This window comes from Thermobia domestica, chromosome 4 (assembly GCF_964235325.1).
Source record: "Thermobia domestica chromosome 4, izTheDome1.hap1.1, whole genome shotgun sequence".
In the NCBI taxonomy this organism is placed as follows: domain Eukaryota; kingdom Metazoa; phylum Arthropoda; class Insecta; order Zygentoma; family Lepismatidae; genus Thermobia; species Thermobia domestica.
Window position 1 is genome coordinate 265,341,641 of NC_137457.1, and position 6,000 is coordinate 265,347,640.

General features: G+C 37.8%; 1 long non-coding RNA gene across 1 annotated transcript in view; it reads left to right on the top strand.

The window, feature by feature from the left end:
- LOC145683498 (uncharacterized) overlaps positions 1-4,635 on the top strand; it is a 35,573-nt gene extending 30,938 nt beyond the window's left edge. Inside the window, exon 2 of the long non-coding RNA XR_014131124.1 lies at positions 4,024-4,635. This is a non-coding gene — a long non-coding RNA (uncharacterized LOC145683498). The remainder of the gene's footprint in view (positions 1-4,023) is intronic.
- The last annotated feature ends 1,365 nt before the right edge of the window (positions 4,636-6,000 follow it).

The following is a 6,000-nucleotide window of genomic DNA, read 5'->3' on the forward strand; positions in this document are numbered from 1 at the left end:
GTTTTAAATTGGTCACGAAATTTATAACATGGGGGTCAAGGTGAAACAAAACTAGTCATGCGGTTCTTCTAAAATGTTCCTACTACTCCTACTCCTATTCCTCTTCCTGCTAGGGAATGGTTTGAACCCACGCCAAAAGCGATTTCTGTTGTTAGCCCGTATCGCTAGAACGCTCGGCCATGAGCGCCGACAGCAGCAAGCGTTTGATTTCTGCTATATGTTTACTACGTGGCAAGAAACGGATAACACCAAGCAACCAGAACCGTGTATTTAGTTCCTACTTCCGGGAATATTAGTCCCGAGCTAGTCCTCTTTGTTCGACTTAACGTAGAAAAGTTTAATATTTAAAGGCATTCTTGACAAGCGTTGTTAATACGTCGTACTTTTGTGCACTGGTGGGAATTGTACAGAATGGTCGCATTTCCGTGCGGGTTTAATTTTGGCACACTACTCGAAATAAGTGTTGAAAAATATAATTTTTTCACTAATTTCTTCCTTGTTGTCACCTAAAAGATTTGCAGTGGGCAACATGAAAATATCTCACTCGGCATAGATAAAATTCAAGGGGACACCAGAAGTATTTGTGCATCCGAAGGGAGCGGGCGAGTCAGCGATGGTGGGTATACGTATAAGTGACGGTAAGTGAATGATACGAATTTCAATAACAGTTGTCATGATTTTATACTAGTAATGCTCCACTTATAAATATAAAATATAGCTTCAGTACAGTGCAGAAATACACTGCCGGTGGAAAGTAGCATCTAATGGCATCATTTTTCATATGCACTCACTTATTTTATCCGTCGTAGAGCAATTGTAATGATTTTACACTAGGAACCCTACACTTGTAAACCTAACCTTACAACTGTATTACTTTATATTTGAGTCGCCCATTTCCAAAATGGCTCTTGTCCATTTACAGAAAATCCCAGAATTTTTTTTAAATGTAATATCTGCATGTTTTGTAGAACTGAGAATACTTCAGTGTGTTCATGTGAAAAACCTGGACATCCTCGCATATTTCCAGTTTTACAAAACCCATCTATTCTACAGTTTTTCTCGGTTTTCTGGAATTTTCTGTAAATGGACAAGAGCCATTTTGAAAATGGATGACTCATTTAATTTAGTCGTCTGCAGAAATTTGTTTCTTATAAAAATGTCTTTTCGTACAAAGTATTCAATTTTATCGTAAATCTTCTGAAATGTGCTGCGCCAAAACTACACCAGCACCAGCATTTCCTTTCATTGTGTACTTATTACCTCATTAGTGAATTTACAATACTTTTCTTTCTTTCTTTCTTTCTTTTCTTTTTTTCTTTCTTTCTTTTTTTTTTTTTTTGTTATGCCCAATCTTTGGGTCCGAACTAGGACACAATTTGAAAACAGGTGCAGATAATTTTATTTTTCAGAGTTGGCGATATTACAACCACATGAGCTTCTACTGGGAATAGAAACTGGGTCTTCTACGCCAGTGTTTCTTCCAGACATGTTTTTTGGGGGGACTCTGAGAGTGCCCTCCGGAGGAGACTAAAATAATAGGTATATAATACTAAATAGGATAGTAACGGCAGTGCCGCCCGGAATACTAAGTATGCCCCCTCGGAACATTGTTTCTAAAAGAAACACTGGGGCCGCGGTGGCTCAGTGGTAGAGCGTTCACCTCTGGTGCTTGGGGTCCCGGGTTCGATCCCAGCCCGCTCCAAATGAACTTTGTGTTGGACAAACACCGTGTGCGTGGGTTTCCTCGAGATTCTCCCGTTTATTCCCACTTTCTTCATTCCACCATTTCATTCATTTCTCATCATCGCCGCCTTCTTTAGCCTAGCCAGCATAATCGTGGGACGTAAAACTCAAAAATTTAATTTCATTTTCACCTTTTGAAAGAAACACTGTTCCACGCCGAAGGCATGTATGCTAGCAACCCATGATCTTGTTTCTTTTTTAGGGATGAGATAATTTAGAATTGTAGTTCGGTCTACTTTCGCCGTAAAAGGTGTCTTTGAAGCTAAATGCTATAAACAATGATTCATATTGGCTTTCATTATTCTGTTATGTCAACACAAATATATTGAAACTAGGAACTAATTCCATTCATGAATAGGCAGCAACTACGGAAGTTTAACAGTCTCTTCTCATGAAAATTTTCTCTGACAATTTGGCCTTTATTTCATATAAGTTGTCCAAACATTATTGATGGCATAGAATGTAAAATTTAGATTAGGCTAAGTTAGGATAGATATATTAGGTTATTACAGCTCCAATTGCATATTGATTAGGTTAGAGTAGTTAGGTTATTTCTGGTCCCCTTCTGTGAAATTAGGTTATTACAGCTCCAATTGCATAATGATTAGGTTAGGGTAGTTAGGTTGTTTCTGGTCCCCTTCTGTCGAACTTTCTTACATATATCAACAATATTCATTGCTGAGCTCAACTTGATATGATGCAGATTGAGTATATGGACACGTGGAGATGTCAATACATATACCTAACATTTTAAATAGATTAAGATTTTGTAAATGTTGCCCACGAGACAAAGCAAGATAAAAATAATGGTTTTCTCGTCTTTTTTTTTTAAAGACAAAAATTAAAGAAGACTTGATTCTCGAAGGACTTTTTTTTTTACAATCTCGTCCGGATTCGCGACTATCTTTTCTCGTCTCATTTCAAAATTTGCTCCTCTTATATTTTAAATGTATGTACTTGACTTTTGGAAGTAGTCTTGGTAGAAATTTGCACTTCATAATAGGAAATTCAAATGCTATATAGTTATAATTGTTATTTAATTAGTATAATGTATTACATATGGTGCGTTACGTGCACAAGGGGATTAAGTCCAGTTTTTTAGTCATTCCGGACATATTTCATCTTTAAGATCTCTATCTGAAGCTCTTTTCAAAATTTAAAAGATTCATATCCAGATATTGTAAGAACTCCTATAAGTAACTAGTGTGAATTATCCACTTCGCTCGGTTAAAATAAGAAAAAATTAGTATGAATATGTTGCGTTCGTTAGTCACTTTTTACTATTACCGAAGCGCTCTCTGATATCGGTCATTTTCGATCATATTTATACCGGTATATATCTCCCCAGGCGCGTAGCCAAAGGGGGTGTCTGGATCCCCCACCATTCGAGATTAGAAATGAATAAAATTAAGGAGGGATGAAACAAAATGAAATGAAAAAAAAAAAAAAGGATCAGCGTTAAAAATAAAAAGCTACAGCAAGCTTTTGGTTACTCTTTCTTTTGACGAAATATGTATTACTAGCAATACATGGTGGCGAAAGAGCGGGATAACCTGTAAGAGTCACGGAATTTGATATTTCTAGAAAAGTTAACGGAATTTTCAGAATTTCTGCTACTAGTCAGGGAGATTTCAAGCTCCCGAAAGCATAGTGCCGTTGTGTAACAGCGTGGACATTTTTTATCATATTTTTTCGTCATCGCATCCTTGCAGTATCAAACATGTTATTTCCAAAACAATTTCCTACTGCTTCTATAACCTATCATTTGGAACAGACAGTAGTTGACGGAATAATAACAAAAATTTATGTGGAAAAAAGTTGTTAACAGTTGATTCAACAGAGGAAGGAACGTAGATATTGTAAAATAATTTACAAGACATTATTGAGTTTGTACTTTTCATAATAGTTGAGGTCATAATGAAAGGAAAATTGTTATATTTGAATTAAGAGAGGGATGACGTAAATATTGTAAAATCTTTTTAATACGCTTTTTTTATTATTATTTTACTCGATATTTGTGCATAGTTTGTTATTAAAATACTTACCAACATATCCTCATTTTATTGTCCTAACTAACCAATATTTGTTAATAGTAAAGTAGTTTAGATTCATCGAGCTTTTGGGCCTTCAGAATTTCATGTCTCTTCCCCCCCCCCCCCCCGTAACGAAATCCTGACTAAACGAACCAAGTGCCATATAATTAACATTTACTTGAATATTTACATGAAATTTTGTACAGAGCTCAGTAAACTCAAAATATTTTCCTATCTATCTTTTCAGAATCCTAGTTCTGACCAGGGCAGATAGAGGGCAGTAACATTGAAAATGGCGTTCACCCCACAGCAACGAAGCTGGTGCGTTTTACAATTTGCAAAAACAAGCAGTTTTGTGAGAGTGCAGCGTGATTTTAAACGACAATTTAATGCTGATCCACTCACACACAAATCCATTGTGAAGTGGCATAGAACGTTTATTGAGACGGGGTGCATTTGTGATCAAAGAAAAGGACATTCAGGCCGACGTCCAGTCTCCGAGGAAACTGTGGAGCGCGTAAGAGCAGCCTTCGTACACAGCCCACAGAAGTCTACACGTAAAGCTAGCAGAGAATTGCAGATGCCACAAACAACAGTAAGTGTATGCACCTCCACTACCCGCAACTCTGAACGATCCCCAAGAACGCATCAGTGATGCTGTCAACTCTATCACACCGGATATGCTTCACAACCTGTGGTTGGAGCTAGATTACCGCCTCGATATTTCCCGCGTTACAGGTGGCGCACACATCGAGTGTTTGTGATTTCAATTATTGCTACAAAAACTTTATGAGTTTATGTATCACTGTTCAAAATTTCAGCAAAATATTCCTTCACATATTAAAGTACTAATTTGAAACCTGGGACTGTTTCTGTGCTCACCCTGTATGTTACAGTAAAATAGTTTAGAATGATCTAGCCTCTGGTGTGATGACTATAGTATTTCATGTCACGGACCCCCTCCCCTTCACGAAATCCTGGCTACGTACGTGTCTCCCCCCATCCCAAGTTGCGGGGCTGAATTTGGATTTAAATGGCTTCTGAAGTGTCACTGTTCATCTCAGCGACTCAGAAAACTGTGGATTCGACACTAATATCGGTCATTTTCGATCATTTCTATATCCCCCTCCCCCTCCCTTCAGTTACACCGTAAAAGTGAAATGATAAAAACAGGCCCTAACCTCTCTAGGTTGAAAATTTAATAGAGGTGGGTCGAATGATTCAAGAGTTATTAAGTGACAAACTTAGTCACTTTGATTTTTATTTACATAGATAAATAAATAAACGAACAACTTTTCCATGTAATTAAGTGTATCGTAAAAACTTTGTCTCTTTTCTTACAACTCCAGTAACTGGACTTGATTCTCTTGTGCTCTGAACGCCCCACATCAGGCAGATTAATGTTTATACCCAAACGTACTACCAGCAACTGACTTTTAGAAAGCAAATACGAAATACAAATATACACATTAAACATCTGGCCTCTTTCAGGTATAAGTAATATTGACCACGAGATTCAGGAAATTTCTTGCCTCGTCCCGACTCTCATCTCGAGTTCGAGACGAGAATTGTAATGGTTCTATTTTCGTGTCGAATTACGAATGCGTTTCTCGTTTTATGAACAGCACTGTTGGCACCTTCAAAAACCGTTTTTTGTAGGCAGCCGTCGTCAGACTTATCGGCGCAGATTGAGCCGTGTTGGCTCAGTAGTAGAGCGCTCACCTCTGGTGCGTGGGGTCCTTGTTCGATCCCAGCTCCCGCCAAGTGAGTTTTGTGATTCACAAAAACCGTGTGCGTGATTTTTCTTGAAGTTCTGTTTTCTTCCACTTTCGTCATTCCACCAGTATTATCCATGGCATCGTCACCGTTTCCTTTAACCTTGGAGCATAATTGTAAGACGTTAAAAAAAATCGACTTAGATTAACTTCAGGTAGGCATAACCGTTATGGCTATAAATGCAATTTTTCAAATATTATTCATGTGAAAGGAATACATTAATTTCTGTGTGTTTATTCGTATACACACGAGAATGGAAAAAAGTACTGTGTCGTTAACCAATACAAACAAGATTTCTATGTGGTTCAGGACAAAGCGAAGCTAGTAGACCCTTGCAGAAATGAATTCGTATGGAACTGGCACAAAGTAACGGTGAGTATGTGCGGGAAAGAACACATGTATGACAAACTTTTGATAGGTAGTCTCTACAGGTTGTGTTTGGAGTAGA